Source organism: Somniosus microcephalus, chromosome 5 (assembly GCF_052327205.1).
Source record: "Somniosus microcephalus isolate GS21.2 chromosome 5, FLI_Smic_1.0, whole genome shotgun sequence".
Lineage (NCBI taxonomy): Eukaryota > Metazoa > Chordata > Chondrichthyes > Squaliformes > Somniosidae > Somniosus > Somniosus microcephalus.
Window position 1 is genome coordinate 230,579,526 of NC_140991.1, and position 20,714 is coordinate 230,600,239.

Sequence of the window (20,714 nt, forward strand, 5' to 3'; positions counted from 1 at the left end):
GCCACACAGACTCTGACCAATGGCCAACCGCATGTAAGCGGACCAGCGACCCTCTACGATGGGAAACCAAACGGGTGCGACTCTTCCTTGTTCGGCGGCTGCGGACCAAAAGGTAGACCACAGCCTCCTAATCCTGCAGGAGGGAAGAATGTGATAAAAATGATAACATCCGGGAAGTTATGTCATCACTTCCTGTGAACTATGAACTATGAACTGTGTACATACCTCACTTCCTGTCATATGTCACTTCCTGTTGGACTGGTATAAATACTGGTCTGTTCAGTATTGTAAGAGGCTTCTACCAGAGGCATGGTAAAGATCTCTCTTGTAAATAGTGTGTTTATAAGTTACTTAAAGCTTACTTTAAAGTTACTTGATGGTAAGTCTCCTTTTTCTTACATCAAACCCTTTAAGTAACGCTCCCCAATCCATCCTAGCCAACTCGCGCCTCATACTATCATAGCTTCCTTTATTTAAATTCAGATCCCTAGTCTGAGTCAACTACTTCACTCTCCATCTTAATGAAGAATTCTATCATATTATGATTGCTCCTCCCCAAGGGGCCTCACACAACAGCATTGCTAATGAATCCTTTCTCATTACATAATACCCAGTCTAAGATGGCCTGATCTCTAGTTGGTTCCTCGACATATTGGTCCAGGAAACTATCCCGTATACACTCTAGGAATTCCTCCTCCACAGTATTATTACTAATTTGGTTAACCCAATCTATATATAGATTAAAGTCACCCATGATAACTGCAGTGCCCTTATTGCACGCGTCTCTAATTTCCCACGTAATGCCAACCCCAACCTCAGCATTACTGTTTGGGGGTCTGTATATAACTCCCACTAACGTTTTCTGCCCTTTGGTATTTCTCAGCTCTACCCATACTGATTCCACATCATCAGAGCTAATATCCTTCCTTACTATTGCGTTAATCTCCTCTTTAGCCAGCAATGCTATCGCACCTCCTTTTCCTTTTTGCCTGTCCTTCCTGAATATTGAATACCTCTGGATGTTGAATTCCCAGCCATGTCTCCGTAATCCCAATTATATCATATCCGTTAACATCTATTTGCGCAGCTAATTTATCCATATTATTACGAATGCTCCTCGCATTAAGACACAAAGCCTTCATGCTTGTTTTTTTAACACTCTTAGTCCTTTTAGAATTATTATTTACTGTAGCCCTGTTTAATTTACACCCTTGATTTCTCTGCCTTCCACTTTTGCTTTTCCCCTTCCTGTCTTTTGCTTCTATCCTTGCTTCCCTTTCCTCTGGCTCCCTGCACAGTTTCCCAACCCCCTGCCATTTTAGTTTAAACCCTTCCCAACAGCACTAGCAAATACGCCCCCTAGGACATCGGTCCCAGTCCCGCCCAGGTGCAAACTGTCCAGTTTGTACTGGTCCCAACTCCCGCAGAACCGGCTCCAATGTCCCAGGAATTTGAATCCCTCCCCTTTGCACCATTCCTCTAGCCACGTATTCATCTGAAATATCCTTCTATTTCTACTCTGTGCAGCCTTTAGCTGTGGTGTGACCAACTCCCTAAACGTGCTATCCACGATATCCTCAGCATCGCGAGTGCTCCAGTATGTATCCATTTGCAGCTCCAGCACCGCAATGCCGTCTGCCAGTAGCTGCAGCTGGATACACTTCCCGCACACAAGTTCGTCAGGGACACAGGAAGTGTCCCTGATTTCCCACATAGCGCAGGAGGAGCATGCCACAGAACTGAGCTGTGCTGCCATTACTTACCCTTTAATTAATTTAAATTAAATTAAATCAAATCAATACCACTATTTACACTACAATTAAATGATATACTCAAGGGCCCTTGTTTGCTAGCCCTCCCCGCTACACAACAGAGACCTTAGAAACTATAACCACAAAAACTAAGACCTTCTAAACTTTATAAACTATTAACCTTATCTGTCAAACTATTAACCTTAACTATCAAGTAGTATAAATACTCACCTGACCGTACTCACCCAATCAGCTGCTTCCACTTGCCCATGTCACTTTTTGAATCGTGACATGGCTCTGGAACGCCACCGCCGGTCTGTGAGATTGGTAAGCCTCTGAGGAATAAAGCCCATGAAACTGAGTTGAAAAATTTACTGTCCCACCGCTCTCTCCGCTCCCGACACCAGCCTCTGAGGAAAAAAACCTGCGAAACTGAGTTTAAATACTTATTGTACCACCGCTCTCTCTGCTCCCGACACCAGCCTCACTGCAGCAACTCACCAAGGTTTCTTCGACAGCACCTCTGAAACCCGCGACCTCTACCACCTAGAAGGACAAGGGCAGCAGGCGCATGGGAACACTGCCACCTCCACGTTCCCCTCCAAGTCACACACCATCCTGACTTGGTAGTACATCGCCGTTCCTTCATCGTCGCTGGATCAAAAAGCTGGAAATCCATCCCTAACAGCACTGTGGGAGTACCTTCACCACACAGACTGCAGCTGTTCAAGAAGGTGGTTCACCACCACCTTCTCAAGGGCAATTTGGGATGGGCAATAAATTCTGGCCTTGCCAGTGACGCCTACATCCCATGAACGAATAATAAAAAAAACTATGTTTGAGATTATGTTGCACCTTGATGCATGTTGTTTCCTCCGAATATTGTGGGTTCATTTACACAATGGTGTCTTTCACAGGGATTTTTTAACAACCCCAGTAAGAAAAAAGGGCAGTAATGTATTGATGTATACAGAGAGGTAGATTTAGATATGATTATACACACACCAAAGCGGTATCCTGGTAGCAGGCTATCGGAATGTACAGCTTGGTAGTCCTACTACGAGGCCCAATCCGTTATGAGGAGCCAGACCTCATTTGTATCTGGGCCTTCAGAAGATAGGTTCCTGCAGTGGGGTGAAAGGGGGCTGGGTGGGCCTGATCTGCGGAAGAAAGAGGGAGGCAGAGCATTTACGTCTCAAGTTAGATTTATGAAGACTGGAGGAGTACTCCAGAACAACCACTTTCCACAAACATGGACAGGGAACGTCACTTTGGGATCCTCTTTCGCCGCACCACCACCTGATGCTGGTCGAAGTCTGCACAGAGCATGCTTCACCGAACTCTGTACAGAAATGACAGTCGATCTCCTATGTATGTCATAGGACCCAATTAGAATGTTAAATGAGCCTTCCACCTGGTCAGGGGACTGCTCCAGCTGACCAGCGATAGGCCCGAGGAACCATTACTCTAATTTAATTTACATATTGATTGGACTACCCAAATTAGTAAAAATTCTGAGGAGGAGGAATTCCTGGAATGTTTTCGGGACGGTTATCTGGACCAATATGTCGAGGAGCCGACTCGAGATCAGGCCATTTTAGACTGGGTATTGTGCAATGAGAAGGGACTTATCAGCAATCTTCTTGTACGAGGCCCCTTGGGTCAGAGCGATCATAATATGATCGAGCTCTCAGTCGAGATGGAGAGTGAGGAAATTGAATCAGAGACTAAGGTCCAGAACTTAAATAAAGGGAATTACGAGGGTATGAGACGGGAATTGGGTAAGATTGATTGGGTGGTGTTTCTGGGGGGATTGACAGTGGATAGACAATGGAAAGCATTCAAAGATAGAATGGAAGAATTCCAGAACATGTTTATACCGGTTTGGCATAAAAATAAACCTAAAAAGGTGACTCAACCGTGGATAACGAGGGAAATTAGGGACAGCATAAAATCAAAAAAAAGGGCATATCAACTGGCAAAAAAAAGCACCAGACCGGAAGATTGGGGGCAGTACAGGATACAGCAAAAGAGGACAAAGGGATTAATCAGGAAGGGGAAAATAGAATACGAAAGTAAACTTGCAGCAAACATAAAGACAGACTGCAAAAGCTTTTATCGGTATATCAGGAGGAAAAGACTGGTAAAATCCCAAGTCGGTCCCTTGCAGTCCGATTCGGGAGAATATATAATGGAGAATAAGGAAATGGCAGACCAATTAAACTCATACTTTGGTTCTGTATTCACAAAGGAGGACACAAATAACCTCCCAGGAATATCGGCAAACATAGGGACTAATGAGAGGGAGGAGCTGACAGAAATTAGTATCTCTAGGGATATGGTGTTGGGTAAGTTGAGGGGACTGAAGGCCGACAAATCCCCGGGGCCTGATAAACTACATCCTAGGGTACTTAAGGAGGTGGCCCTGGAGATAGCAGATGCTCTAAGGATCATCTTCCGGAACTCCATTGACTCGGGAACAGTACCCGTGGATTGGAGGGTAGCTAATGTTACCCCAATATTTAAAAAGGGGGGTAGAGAGAAAGCAGGGAATTATAGACCAGTAAGCCTTACATCGGTTGTGGGCAAAATGCTAGAGTCCATTATTAAGGATAAAATAGCGGAGCACTTGACAAATGGGGAAAGGATCGGACAGAGTCAACATGGATTTACAAAGGGTAAATCGTGTTTGACTAATCTGCTGGAATTTTTTGAGGAAGTAGCTGGTAAAATAGATGGGGGAGAGCCAGTGGATGTGGTGTACCTTGACTTCCAGAAAGCCTTCGATAAGGTTCCACACAAAAGATTATCATGCAAAATTAAGGCTCATGGAATTGGGGGCAAAGTATTAACGTGGATAGAGAACTGGCTGGTGGATAGAAAACAGAGAGTTGGAATAAACGGCTCGTTTTCGGAGTGGCAGGCAGTGACCAGTGGGGTGCCGCAAGGATCTGTCCTGGGACCCCAGCTGTTCACAATATATATAAATGATCTGGATCAGGGAATTGGATGCAATATTTCCAAATTCGCTGACGACACTAAACTAGGAGGAGGGGTGGGCTCTGATGAGGATGTCAGGAGGCTACAGTGCGATTTGGACAGGTTGGGGGAATGGGCGGATACGTGGCAGATGCACTATAATGTGGATAAATGCGAGGTTATCCACTTTGGGGGTAAAAACAGGAGGGTAGATTATTATCTAAATGGCAATAGATTGGGAGATGGGGAAGTGCAGAGGGACCTGGGGGTTCTTGTGCACCAGTCACTGAAGGAGAGCATGCAGGTGCAACAGGCGATTAAGAAGGCAAATGGTATGTTGGCCTTCATATCAAGGGGGTTCGAGTATAGGAATAGGGATACCTTACTACAGCTGTACAAGGTGCTGGTGAGACCGCATCTGGAGTATTGTGTACAGTTTTGGTCGCCCCATCTGCGGAAGGATGTTCTTGCCATGGAAAGAGTGCAACGGCGATTCACCAGCCTGATACCTGGAATGGCGGGAATGACCTACGAAGAGAGATTAAATAGTTTGGGCTTGTACTCACTGGAGTTTAGAAGATTGAGAGGGGATCTCATCGAAACATATAAAATTATGGCAGGCCTGGACAGGCTGAATTCAGAGAGAATGTTTCCAATGGCCGGGGAGCACAGAACCAGGGGCCACAGTCTAAAAATAGCGGGCAAATCATTTAAAACAGAGATGAGGAAGAATTTCTTCACTCAAAGAGTGGTGAGCCTGTGGAATTCCCTGCCACAGAGGGCTGTGAAGGCTAATTCAATAAATATTTTCAAGAGAGAATTGGATATATTTCTGAAGGCTAAGGGGATTAAGGGTTACGGAGAAAAGGCGGGGACGGGGTACTGAACTGGTAAGATCAGCTATGATCTCAGACGAAGATCAGCCATGATCTCATTGAATGGCGGAGCAGGCTCGAAGGGCCGAATGGCCTACTCCTGTTCCTATCTCTATGTTTCTATGTTACTGCGGCAACAACCTTCCCTGCTGTAATGATATCAGCAAATAGAGATGGTATTTGCCTGTTCGATTATGATGTCTTACCAGCATGATTGCATGTATTGATTGCTTGTGCCTGACCAGCAGAGGGCATGTGACAGAGACAAGCAAAGCAGTTCAGTTTAGTTTCAGTTTCGTTCTAGATGCATCACTAGCATGATGTCTCCTGTAAATGCTGTTAAAAGAGTTGAACAAGCTTTAGATTAAAAACTCATTCTCTTTCATAAATGTCTCATCATTGAACCCACAAAGAAATCAATACATGGCGTCAGAAGTGATTGAAAGAGATGAAGAGGAAAAATCTGAAGTTAAATCAGCTCTCCACAGATTAGCAAGCCAAAAGAGAACATCGTTACTTACCATTAGAGAATAGCTAACGAAGTGAAAAATGGAAGGTTTACTCCCACCGGCGATGCTTCAGTTGACAGGTAATGTGGCTGAAAATTGGAGAAGGTTCAAACAACGTGTGGGGTTGTATTTATCAGCAATCGGAGCTGATGAGAAAAGTAATAAAAGGAAATCGTCACTGTTCTTACATGTCGTGGGTGATGAGGCGCTGGAGGTGTATAATAACTTCACATTCGCTGCTGATGGAGACAAAATGAAGCTAGATAAAATAATGGAACAGTTTGAGGCCTACTACATACCTAAACGTAACGTGACGTTTGAGAGGCACAGATTTTTCACATGTGTACAGAAAACGGGTGAGACTATTGATCAGTATGTGACTGAACTGAGAAACAGAAGCAAATCGTGTGAATTTGGGGGACTGACAGACTCGCTGATAAAAGACAGACTGGTGTGTGGTATTCCAGATAATGGCCTAAGGGAAAGACTGCTAAGAGAGCAAGATCTAGACCTGGGAAAAGCCATAGCACTGTGTAGGGCTACAGAGACTGTGAAGTTGCAGGCAAAGGAGCTGTTCAGTGACAGTAGCTGCAACGTGGATGCAGTGAGAATGAACGGACACAAACCGTTTAACAAAAAGAGCGCCAATGTGAAAAAAGAGGCATGGCCAGCGAACAAAAATGAAAGGTGCAATCGAAAGTCATGTAGTCGATGCGGTACACAGCATACACCAAGAAAGTGTCCAGCATATGGTAAAACATGCAATAGTTGCAACAAAAACAACCATTATGCCCGTTGCTGTAAGAACCAAGCGCAACAAAGCAAGGTCCATGCAGTAGATGAAAGCGGGATAGAGGAGTTCAATGTGGATGTTGTGTCTGAAAACAAAAAAAGAAGAAAAAAGAGACTGGATGTTGACACTAAAAGTGAATGACATACATATTCCATTTAAATTGGATACTGGAGCATAAGTTAATGTGATATCAGAGACTGATTTTAAGAAAATTAGACCCAGACCAAAGATACATGGAATCAAAGTGAAAGTGACAGGATACTCAGGTACTGAGATACCAGTGAAAGGAAGATGCATTGTCAAAGTAACACACAAGGACAGAGAGCACACGCTACCATTAATCGTGGTGCCAAAGGATGTGCAAGCCATACTAGGTTTTAAAGCCTGTGAGAGACTGAACCTGGTAAAGAGAGTCCTCGTTGTGGAAAGCGAAGGAGAGACAGTCTATGATGAACTGAATGTTGCGTACACACCGGGTAAGCTGATGTATACAGTAGACACGTTGTCCAGAGCTGTTGACCCAGGAGAGCCCGCAAACACAGTGAAAAGACTGATGTACAAGGCAAAAGACAGTGGAACTGACTTCTACCAGAGCATGCTTGTATACCGCACAACACCGCTCGAGTGTGGTATGTCACCAGCCCAACTCCTTATGGGACGTCTGCTAAGGTCAAACCTACCCATCCCGGAGAACCTCCTGAAAACAAAAGAGGGGGAGAAAGTGAGGAAGTTCAAAGAACAACAGAAAGAAAAGCAAAAGTACTACTATGACAGAGGAACACAAAACCTACCTGAACTCCACACTGGTGACCAAGTAAGGTTCAAAGACAAAACAAACATATGGACTCAGAAGGGAACTGTCCTGAGTGAAGTTCAACCAAGATCATACACCATTCAGACAGATGAGGGTGCTGTTCTGAGAAGAAATCGTCGCGATCTTCTCATGGGACCAGCCACAGCAAGTCATAAGACTGATACTGTTGAACAACCTGATCACACAGCAGGTCAAGAGACTGATACTGTTGAACAACCTGATCACACAGCTGAGAACACATCATCTGAGGCAACAACTCAGATTCAAGGACAATCAATCAGAAAATCCTCAAGACACGTGAAGCCTCCTGAGAGACTCATTGAGCAAATTTAAGGACTATTGTTATAGAAGGAAGTAATGTTATCTTATTCTTTCTTCAAGTTCTAGTGTATTGACATATTTCATGTGAACACACAAAGCAAGGTTAAAAAACCTTGATCATGATAATGATAATGTAAGTTCATTAAGTGTTACAGTTAAAATGCAGATTAATACAAAGAAAACATGTTGTTAGTTAAAAGTAAAATACTTTTGTTTTAAGAAAAGGAGATGTAATGATATCAGCAAATAGAGGTGGTATTTGCCTGTTCGATTATGATGCCTTACCAGCATGATTGCATGTATTGATTGCTTGTGCCTGACCAGCAGAGGGCATGTGACAGAGACAAGCAAGGCAGTTCAGTTTAGTTTCAGTTTCATTCTAGATGCATCACTAGCATGATGTCTCCTGTAAATGCTGTTAAAAGAGTTGAACAAGCTTTAGATTAAAAACTCATTCTCTTTCATAAATGTCTCATCATTGAACCCACAAAGAAATCAATACACCTGCAACCTAAGGTCAGAAATGGGGATGTTCGCTGATGACTGCACAGTGTTCAGCGTAATTCACAACTCGTCAGATAATGAAGCAGTCCATGCCCGCATGCAGCAAGAACTGGACGACATTCAGGCTTGGGCTGATAAGTGGCAGGTAACATTCGCGCCACAGAAGTGCCAGGCAGTGACCATCTCCAACAAGCGAGAGTCTAACCACCTCCCCTTGACATTCAACGGCATTACCATCGCCAAATCACCCACCATCAACATCCTGGGGGTCACCATTGACCAGAAACTTAACTGGACCAGCCACATAAATATTGTGGCAACAAGAGCAGGTCAGAGGCTAGGTATTCTGCGGCGAGTGTCTCAGCTCCTGACTCCCCAAAGCCTTTCCACCATCTACAAGGCACAAGTAAGGAGTGTGATGGAATACTCTCCACTTGCCTGGATGCGTGCAGCTCCAACAACACTCAAGAAGCTCGACACCATCCAGGACAAAGCAGCCCGTTTGATTGGCACCCCATCCACCACCTTAAACATTCACTCCCTCCACCACAGGCGCACCATGGCTGCAGTGTGTACCATATACAAGATGCACTGCAGCAACTCACCAAGGCTTCTTCGGCAGCACCTCCCAAACCTGCGACCTCTTCCAGCTAAAAGGACAAGGGCAGCAGGTGCATGGGGACACCACCACCTCCAAGTTCCCTCCAAGTCACACACCATCCTGACTTAGAAGGATATCGCCGATCCTTCATCATCGTTGCTGGGTCAAAATTCTGGAACTCCCTACCTAACAGTACTGTGGGAGTATCTACACCACACGGACCACAGCGGTTCAAGAAAGCAGCTCACCACCACCTTCTCAAAGGCAATTAAGGATGGACAATAAATGCTGGCCTTGCTGCGACACCCACATCCCATAAACGAATAAAAAAAACAACAAGACGGTAGGCCATTCTTTACCATTTCCTGGGGGCTACTGTCCCGTTTCGACTGGGTGGGAGGCCTGAAAATTCATTCCTTTTCTTCCGAATTATTTTCATCATTTTTTTATTGTATGATTATTTGAAAAATATAATGGTGCTGAATGAACATATCTGAACCAATTAAAAAAACAAAGCAAAGGTGACAGTTTGAGGATTCATTTGTTAAATATGTTTCACATTGTTTCTAAGATTCTCTGTAAAAATATATAATGGCCTGGATTTTGTGGTCGGTGGCCTACCTACAGAGTACACCACCGGCATCCGAACAGAATGAGGACCCTTCTTCGCGAACATGCTGGCAGATGCTGCATATTAGAGGGCAGCATAAAGGCCCACGGATCCCGAGGTGCCCCGTGTGAGGATGCGTACCTGGGATCACGTGGGCTGGTGCTCCAATCAGGAAACAGAAGCAACATGTATTTGGAGAATTGGGCCGTGATTTTCCCTACACATGGCAGGTGATATAGGCGGCCGGTCCCGGCCTCCGACATGACTTTCCCCTGATTGGGCTTGTTAAGCCCACCCAGCAATTTTCCCAGCTGATTGAAGGAAGCGGGTCTGAAGACGTCATCTGATGACGCGTCATCAGCTGGGTTTTTTTAAAGGGACCATGTGCAAATTGATTTTGACATTTGTGCTGTCAGTGTTCTACAGCTTCGAGGTGCTGCAAACACTGACATACACTGCACAGAGGTGCATAGCTGCACCCTGGCTCTCCCATGACTCCCTCCATATGCTTATAGAGGGAGTCACAGCACGCAGGGAGGTTCTCTTCCCTTCCAATGGGTGGAAGAGACCTCCCCAGGAGACCAACACAGATCGGATGCACATTGCACAGGAGGGCACAAGCAGCGATGTCATCAGGAGGACCAGGTTGCAGTGGTGCATACCTTTCAAAGATTTCAGTAGATCATGAAACGTTACTGCAAAGCCGCACTCAACTTTATCCTGCTGTGCTACTCAACACATCCCCATCACTCTGCCTTCCCCACCCTAATATGATAAGGCAGGATCTTGCCAAATTAGACTGGGATCAGATACTTGTAGGAAAATCCACATCAGAGCAGTGGGAGTTTTTCAGAAAGGAAATAGAGAAAGTACAATGCCAACATATTCCCATAAAGGTCAAGGGTGGGAGCAACAAGCCCAGGGAATCCTGGATGTCAAGGGATATACAAGAATGGATTAGGAAAAAAATGGAAGCTTTTGGCAGATACAAAGGACTAAAAACAGTGGAAGCCCTAGAGGAGTATATAAAGTGCAGGGGGGTACTTAAAAACGAAATTAGGAGAGCGAAGATGGGGCATGAAAAAACACTGGCGGGCAAAATAAAGGAAAATCCCAAGGTGCTTTATAAGTATATTAAGGGCAAAAGGATAACCAGGGAAAGAGTAGGGCCCATTAGGGACCAAAGTGGCAATCTATGTGTAGAGCCGGAAAATGTAGGTGAGGGTCTAAATGAATACTTTGCATCTGTGTTCACTATGGAGGAGGACGATGTAGGCATAGAAATCAGGCAGGGGGATGGTGATATACTTGAACAAATTAGTATTGAGAGGGAGGAGGTATTAGCGGTTTTAGCGGGCTTCAAAGTGGATAAATCCCCAGGCCCAGACGAGATGTAACCCAGACTGCTGTGTGAGGCAAGGGAGGAGATTGCAGGGGCTCTGACAAATTTTCAAAACCTCTCTGGCCACAGGGGAGGTGCCAGAGGAGTGGAGGACAGCTAACATAGTACCATTATTCAAGAAGGGTAGTAGGGATAAACCAGGGAATTACAGGCCAGTGAGCCTAACATCAGTGGTAGTGAAATTATTGGAAAAAATTCTGAGGGACAGAATTAGTCTCCACTTGGAGAGGCAAGGATTAATCAAGAATAGTCAGCATGGCTTTGTCAGGGGGAGATCATGTCTAACCAATTTGATTTTAATTTTTCAAGGGGGTGACTAGGTGTGTGGATGAGGGTAGTGCAGTTGATGTAGTCTACATGGACTTCAGTAAGGCTTTTGACAAAGTCCCACATGGGAGACTGGTCAAGAAGGTAAGAGCCAATGGGATCCAGGGCAATTTGGCACTTTGGATCCAAAATTGGCTTAGTGGCAGGAGGCAGAGGGTGATGGTCAAAGGTTATTTTTGTGACTGGAAGCCTGTGTCAAGTGGTGTACCGCAGGGATCGGTGCTGGGTCCTTTGTTGTTTGTAGTGTACATTAATGATTTAGATATGAATATAGGAGGTATGATCAGTAAGTTCGCAGATGACACGAAAATTGGTGGAGTGGTAAATAGCGAGGAGGGAAGCCTCAGGCTACAGGACAATATAGATGGGTTGGTTAGATAGGCAGAACAGTGGTAAATGGAAGTTAACCCTGAAAAGTGTGAGGTGATGCATTTTGGGAGGACTAACAAGGCAAGGGAATGCACAATGAATGATAGGACCCTAGGAAGGACAGAGGATCAGAGGGACCTTGGTGTGCATGTACATAGATCCCTGAAGGCAGCAGGACAGGTAGATAAGGTGGTTAAAAAGGCATATGGGATACTTGCCTTCATTAGTCGAGGCATACAATATAAGAGCAGGGAGGTTATGATGGAGCTGTACAAAACGCTAGTTAGGCCACTGCTAGAATACTGTGTGCAGTTCTGGTTGCCACACTATAGGAAGGATGTAATTGCATTGCAGAGGGAGCAGAGGAGATTCACCAGGATGTTACCTGGGCTGGAGCGCTTCAGCTATGAAGAGAGACTGGACAGGCTGGGGTTGTTTTCCTTAGAGCAGAGAAGGCTGAGGGGGGACCTGATTGAGGTGTACAAAATTATGAGGGGCATAGATAGAGTAGATAGAAAGGAACTTTTCCCCTTAGTAGATGGGTCAATAACCAGGGGACATAGTTTCAGCATAAGGGGCAGGAGGTTTAGAGGGGATTTGAGGAAAAACTTTTTCACCCAGAGGGTGTTTGGAATCTGGAACTCACTGCCTGAAAGGGTGTTAGAGGCAGGAACCCTCACAACATTCAAGAAGCATTTGGATGAGTACTTGAAATGCCATTGCATACAAGGCTATGGACCAAATGCTGGAAAATGGTATTAGAATAGACAGGGCTTGATGGCCGGTGTGGATACGATGGGCAGAAGGGCCTCTTTCTGTGCTGTACAACTCTATGACTCTATGGCCTAGAAATTGGGTTGGGGCGCCAAAGTGGTGCAAAAGTCGCCTGAGCGCAGGATTTAGCGCAGCGATCGGAGTGATACCGATCGCCAGAAATTCAGTTTCAGTGCCCCTCGAGGGACACGGGGCGAGGCTCGAGGCACTCCGCGTCCCTCTTAGGACGCTGAAACTGATTATCACAGCGCAACGTGCCGCAGCGCCACATGCTGCAGCATGGCACGCTGCGGTACTGCAGGCCTTCCTCCCACTGTTAAGGGGGAGGTGCCTGCAACAGCGCGATCCCCGCTCGCGAGTGCCAGCAAATGAGCCCGGCACCAAGGAGAAGTGCTGGGCTCTTGGGAAACAGCCGGCAATGCCACGGGGGGGGGGGGGTGGTTAGGAGGCCGGGGACGGAGGTGCTGGCAGGTGGCCGCCGAAAAAGCGGCCGCCCCGCACCTCCACCTTAACTTGCGCCGCTGCCGGCACAGTAAGGCCCCGTGAACCAGGCGCGGGTAGCGAGCGGCGCAACTGCGGCGTTCACTACCAAATATCGCGAACGGGGCACGAATGGGGCACTGCGCACACCGATGACAGCCTCTTTAAACGCTAACAGATGGCGCTACTCACCCAATTTCTCCCCCTATGACTCTATCGGGCCGATTTTCCTGCAGGTGTGGGGAATTGTCGGGTTCCCCGAATGTCGGGGTTCCCACATTAATGTAAATGGGTCTGCCAGATTGATGCAATTTTCCCTCAATTGACCAATTCATTTCCAGCATGTGGGAACCCTTGCTAATTGATTATTTCCAGTCAGAAAATCGCACATTATGATGTCATCATTCGTGGTGCTTTTAAGGTCCACAGCAAGCATTGCTTCCTCTGCAGGCTTCCAAAAGAATCATACAGGATGGCAGAGGAGCCTACAGCAGCTGTGGGCAGTGCCAGACCCCAAGCTGCCACCAAATTCGACGAGGCTTCACTGCAGGCATTATTGGATGGGGTTAGGGCCCACAGGGAGGTCCTCTTCCCTAGGTCAGGGAGGAAGAGGCCTCCCACTGAGACCAAGGCTGCATGGATGCAGGTGTCAGCAGATGTCAACTCGCTGGGAGTCACCAGAAGAACCTGGATACAGTGTCGGAAATGATTCCATGACCTTCACCGTACAGGAAAAGAAAGTATGAAGTTTCCATCACCCTTAAACTGATCCCCATTGCCTTTCCCCACCAGCACTCAGCTTCTGCACTCTCTTCCTCCACATCCCATTTCACAGTCACATCCATGCACCCTTACCCATTCCCTCTCTCTCTATGCTCACATTCACATAACTATTCCACCATGCAGCCCCCACACTCCCTCTCACTCTGATGCTTTGAACACAACTGACAACACACAGGGAAGGCCTTTGGTCTTGCAGCCTCACACCATCTTTGTCTCCCTCTAAGTATCTATGCCATGCAATCTCTACACTCACTCCTTCCTTCTCACTCAAACTCCACTTGTCTCCCTCATTGCAGGAAAAGAGAGCTCACAACAACAGAGAGCGAGCCAGGACTGGAGGAGGCCCACCCTCAATAGCCCACCTGACCCCCTGGGAGGAAGGAGTGCTGGAAATTGTCAGGGCTGATGTGGCTGCGGAAGTTGGGAAAGGAGAGACAGGGGCAGTCCCGCAAGCTGGTGACAGAATAGTTTTCCATCTCTCTCATTGACATAGCATGAGTCGCTGTTATGATTCTGAAGCTACATCATTTGGATTTATGAACATCTGCAAAATCCAATGTGCATGTAACCTTGGCATCACATCTCTAACTCTTTCCTTTACTCCTCCACAGGACCACCCAGAGCCCCCATCCCCACTGCGGAGGAGGAAGAGGCTGAGCAGCCAGACTCCTCAGAGGAAGCTCCAACCTCTGAGGGCGCAGCGTCAGCAGAATTCAGCGCACCCAGCACCAGCACAGACACCCACACCTCAGTGGGACCTTCGCGAGATAGAGTAGTGTTGTCACCTGGTGTATCACAGCTCACAAGTGAGCATCAGCAGATGGTGGAGACAGGAACAGCAGTGGAGAGTCCTCGTCGGAGGGCGCAGGACTCTGCCAGCTCAGCTCAGCTGCATGTCGACCCTTTGCCTCTGGGTCCATCCGCAAGAGAAGAGGTGATGGATCTCCATGCACAGATGCAGGAGTCTCTGGCAGGTTTTGTCTCCAGGGTCGCTGCGAGTGTAGAGCGAATGGAGGAGTCCATAGCGAACATGAGCAGAGCCTTTGTGGAGTCATTGGCGCATGAACGCATCACCACGGAAAGGATGGCAACCTCCGTGGAAAGGATGGCTACAGTAGACGAGAGGATGGCTACGGCCATGGAGGAGCTAAGTCGCCAGGGTGTTGAAAACATGGTGAGTGTTCAGAATAGACTGACCTCTCTGGATGGGCAATGGTCAGCTATTGAACAGAGAAACCAGACCTTCATGGCAGGCCCTCTGAGTAGGACTGCCATTGTAGAAACGGGTCCCCATGGCCCCCCTGATGTGCAGCAAGCTGCTCTCAAGCCACTTGCAGGCACTGAGGGTACCTGACCCATGAGAGGGAGGTTGGTGGCAGACCTCAATGAAGTGGGGGCTCCTCTCCAAGCGCTCACACTTCCATGCCACTGCAGAGCCCTCGGTCAGAGCCCCGCTGGAGTCCACACCCAATGGAGATAGAGGTCTCAACCCCTGCACAGCTGCAGGAGCAGCTGACTGCTGGCGAGCCCTCACAGGCTCACCATTCCAGAGGACGCCCGCCAAAGGTGTCGAGACAGGAGCAGCAGGAAAGTGAGCAAGGGGCCTTCACATCAGCTGAAGCCACAGGGGAACCACTATGTAGGAGCACGCGTAAGAGGAAAATAAAGCACTAATAGTCACAAGGGTAGTCACTTGGGTGAAATGTGTTTATTTTTAAAATGCCATCAGTTGGTTATTGTAACTAAAATTTCTGATGGCAACTTCTGCAGTTGTGGCATGTATCATTTCGCGAATGGGGCTGGAGGTCCTCTAATGCCAAGAGGGGAAGAAAAAAAGGCCTCCCATGCTTCTGGTAGGTGCCTCAGTTGAGGAAGTGCTGAGTGAGGGTGGCGAAAGGGGCTTCCCAGGAGCTCACACTGGAGAAGTGTGTGAGGCTTCAACCTTCCACAGCTGTGCCTAAGCCTGGAACAAGTTGCCCCAAGCCTGAAACAACAATATCCTGCAGCCTACAAATGATGTCTGATTAAATCTCTTCTTTCCTGATTGACCTGCAGCTGATAGTCAGCAATCCGATATTGTTCACGCCAGGTTTCATCAACGGGGTTCCCACCAGGCGTCTTTAATGTGGGAAAAGGCTGAAAATAGCAAGGGCCCCTTAAAATGGCATTATAGATGCCAATTATTGGTGATTAAGGTGCCTGAAGACCAGTCCCACCTGCTGCGGGCGGGATTGATTCGGGTCGGCCAGAAACGCCTGGGTGAAAATCGGACGGGGCGGGGAATCAGGCGGGGGGGGTCGCGACCCCCTATTTTTGCGATTTTCCCCCCCCCACACGCCTGAAAGCCCGCCTGACGGCTCCAGGAAAATCGGCCCCTATGACTCTACTCCTGCACATCCTTACTCACACAAACTTACCTTGCATCTCCACCCATCCCTCTCTATCTACATTACCACATCTACATCTCCCCAGCTACCCCTCATACGCACCCTCATCCTAGTGCAATCTTACCAACTAACAACACACAAGGGTGGGCACTTGTGTGTTTTAGCTAATGTTCATGTGAAGTTTCTGTTAATACCCTGTCCAACATTGAAATCTTTATTTTGAACACTTTGCATTCTTGGACAGATTTGTGTGCACCTTTGGAAGTGGCTTAGTGCGTTGCAGTAAATGGTGAGACATAACGGTACCCCCTGCAATGCTAATGAGTGTGAAAGGAATGGCTTGGGCATTGTGGGATGCTTTATGTTGTTGTTGTGGGGTTGTGCCAACCTGGCGTATCATGTGGCAGCCAGGGTGTGCAGTATCAAGTGAAGTAAATGTTGCCATGGTGAGGCTATCCTGGGGTTCTGGGCAGCAATGTGGTCGGGAGGTGATTGCGGAGAAGGTTGGTGTGGTTGTTCATGCTGCTGGTGTGCCTGGTGCTGCTGGGGCTAATCTTGGTCAGATTCTGAGGACCAAGGTGAGAGAATATAAAGTGTGCTCATGCTGATGGAATAGATGGCAGGTGATGTAGAGATGACTGAAGCGATCTGTCAATGGTGGGAGAGGTAATGAGGTCAGGCTGCATGGAAAATTGTGTAAAGACTTGCAGCTTTCTGAATCTGCAGTGGAAATGCAGTTTAGGGAAGCTAGTGGTTAAGGAAACATTTCTTAATCTGCTGGGACCTTTGACTTGACATTTGAAGCTGTCAACTCATCAGCTGATTCGATGGCAGTGACCTCCCACCTCAGCTTCACAGATGAGGTCTAGGCACAGCGGGAAACTGGTGGGCGACCTGTCAAACTCAAAAAGCTGGGGGAAAAAATCATTGTTAAGAGGCTGGAAACAAGCCACTAATGATTTGAATTGGGTCTCCCCTGCCCCTGCCTGTCGGGTCCGCTCAACGCTGGCAGACCCAACTACGGGAAATGCAGGTGTGCGCATTTTGACAGCGGGCTCCCGACCCGCTCTCAATCATTTTAAATTTCACAGCTGACCCGCCACCAATTGGATCCACTGCGCGCCGGCAAAATCGCGGCCTTGATCTTTGAAGCTTTATATTTGGAGAATTGGTCTTTGAAGCTTTCTCAGAGAAAGAATGAAAGGAAATAAAAGCAGGAAAATAATAAATAAATCCAAGGAAAAGAGGAGGAAGATTCCAGTAGTTTAATGGCACTCGGGAGAATCAGGGTGAAATTCAGTTAAATTAACATCTGCTACATTCCCATTTCTTTTAAAGAAACATAAATTTAACAACATCCACTAAGTTATTAGATGATTCTGTGTGTATGCCTGTCAATTTGTGCTAATATTCCACATTTTCTCCGGGTGCCGTCCCAAATGAGACACTCAGGTTCTACAAATTTATACATTCCTGAATGTCATCTAATTTTTTTAAAAAGCATTTTTAAAAATTCCAATACAGTAATAAAGCATCAGATGAAGATTTTTTATAGACAGGTATCCCCTTACACTGTTTCCACCAGCCGTAAATTGTTCATACGTGCTGGGCAGTTGGTGGGCAATTAGCTCAACTCTGCGCCAGCAATTAGGATTTCAATGTCGGTGCGGTGTCGGTGCAGCTGATCTGTCTAGTCGGAACTTGACAGATCACAAGTTCGGGATTTAGCGCATGTGTTTCCCGTTCTTGCTGTCCATTTCAAAGATGGCATGACGGCGTACTCTGAGAGTACGCCGTCATACCCATCACAGATTTGCCCCAATATTTAGAAACGTGTAGTAAATTATTTCCGTAACAGTTAAATATTCAAAATGATTTTTCCTTAAAGTTATTATTTTATGCCAAGAATGCTTCCCTATAATTAATTATGAAAATAAGTGAAATATTTTGACTCATTTTAAAAGTGAGCTTATATCACCGCTGGAGGTCTGTATTGCACACAAGATAAAGTAATCATAAAGCAAATGGATTGGTTTATTGAATACTTATGGTGGTCATTTTGATTTATGATAGTTTATTAAATATTTATACTTTAGCTTTCAAAACATCAGTAAATTTAAAACTGTTGCCAGAAAATTATCCAAATCATTCACCTTGACAATGCCACACCTAAAATATTGATGAAACCTCAGAAGTATGAAGCCACGAGCGAGAGAAAAATTCTGTACATCGATTTATGTGATTTATTTCTCCTCTCTCAGTATTCTTACGTGATGCACTATTCCCCAACTCATGGAGGATAAGTTCCCTCTGCGTACTATTTTTAGCACAATGGCTAAACTATTTACATTAACTTCCTGCATCTACCATGTTAAAATTGATGTTAATCTATTTAAAATAAACTGGTCAGTGATTGCATTAAAGTAGTAAAGACGGGGTAGTAGCACAAAACAGGGTGATAGTGAGTTGGCCACCCGTTTTACACCCCGCCCGATTTACTTTTCTATTAAGGTCACATGCCCACCTTGGAATGAAGATGATGGAGCCTCCCCTGACCACAGAAAGTCCACCACGGCCAACAGCAGAGGTTTCCCAGCAGCTGCTTTCGGTACTCACAGATTTTCAGCTCCTTAATGTATTCATCTTAAATTTGTTTCTCCATTATGTTAGCAGAGGCTTTCTGCTGCATAAAATAAATGGGTTAACACTTTCGCTAAAGAAGGGGAGGAAAGAATTTCAGACAAATGTGTGAAGTGTTTGTACACTAATATTTAGGGTCCTGGTGTAAAAGTGTATATTTAATGCTTATTTTGAATCTCTTTAAATGTAACATTTGTGTAATTTCACAGCAATATATTTTATGCACATATTCACGACCATCCCCTCGATCTTGCCATCTCACATGGCTTTTCTATTCCCATCCTCAGAGACAAGGGGGGAAAAATTTGGTTGGTTTGCGCTTCCCGTTAGCGCCTTAAGAGGGTGCTGATGGGGCGCAAAGCAACCAGCGCCCATGTGCGGCGATGTTTGCGCCGCTCATGAAATTAACTAGAGATTTTGAGGCGGCACTAAACACTACCGCCATGATCTCCTGCGCCGGCAGATCGTGACGTCAGTTGAGAGTGCAATGCCCCGGTAGCGCCCCAGACCGGATATTGAGTGGTACCCCCTGTCTTACCGCCTGCTGCTAGCAACGACAGGTTGAGGGGAGCGTTTTGCAGTCGCGAAGGGACTGGGGGAGCGCTATTTAAAAGCGACCGCTTCCTGCCTTTTTTTGTCGGCGAAATTTTTGCACCACACATTCTGAATAAGAGAGAGAGACTGCGGGAGATATTCAAAGCTGTGTTGAGGAGTTTTGGGTACTGAGCAGCACTTTGCAGGTTCTTTCTGATTTGATCTTCCTTGCATCGATTTAGAAGAGAATTTGGGGGCTGCACTCTGAGCTCTTTCCCTGGGCCTCTCCATTGTTCTTTCCAACAGATTTGATGTACAGGTCTCTCCAGGCCAAGATTCAAGACTGCAATGAGCAAGGTGTGGATGGAGAGCAAGATCGACCCTCCCCTTTAAGAACGGGCCGGCGCTATTGTGTCTGTATTCCATTGCTAACTGACATCACATGAGCTTCACCAGCGCTCTGAGGTAGCGCCTCGCTCCTCGGCCTTTGCGCCTTAAGATGTGTAACGCCTGATTTAGCGCTCCAATCACCTCCAGGGGCGATAAAAGCCAAGTTTGCAGTTGGAGGCGATAATTAGCATCAGGCGCTAATCTTTGCACCCCAAATGGGGTGATACTGAATTTCTCCCCCAAGGCCTTGTTTTATCACTTCCTTGTATCCCTCACCAATCACATCCTCCTTCCCCATTCAAACCCCAATTCCTTCTCCAACCGCCCCTGGAAAAAATGTCCCCCAAGTCACTTACAACGGCACTTTCAAACACCCTTGGGGCGAAATTGGTCTCGGTAGCGCCCATTTTTTGGGTTTGAGTGCATAATTTTCACAACATGGGTGCTGTGGACTGTTAAAGATTTCCTTTGTTTAACTTGAAGGTTAAGGCTCCAAAATGGCATCCGCGGCACATGCGCACACTTCTGACGTGAAGTGCGTCGGATGCCATATTGGTAAAGGGCTTAGCGCATGCGCATGCACCTAACATCCACCAGCAGCATGCAGAGCAGGCAGATCATGATGTCAATCAGTGTGCAACACTGATTTGATGCCAGCGCTGCCATTTTGGAGCTCAATGCTCCAGCTAACGACCTCTCTTAACCTCGCACAGCTGAGCAGACGTTCAACGAAATGAAGGACACCCCCACCAGCACTATTTAAAGGGCTCATCAACCACTTACAGGTTAGTTGTTGGTATATTTCTTCTGGCTGCTGCTGCAATTCTACATGTTTTGTGTGCTTCCTATAGTTGTTTAAAATTTCAAAGTC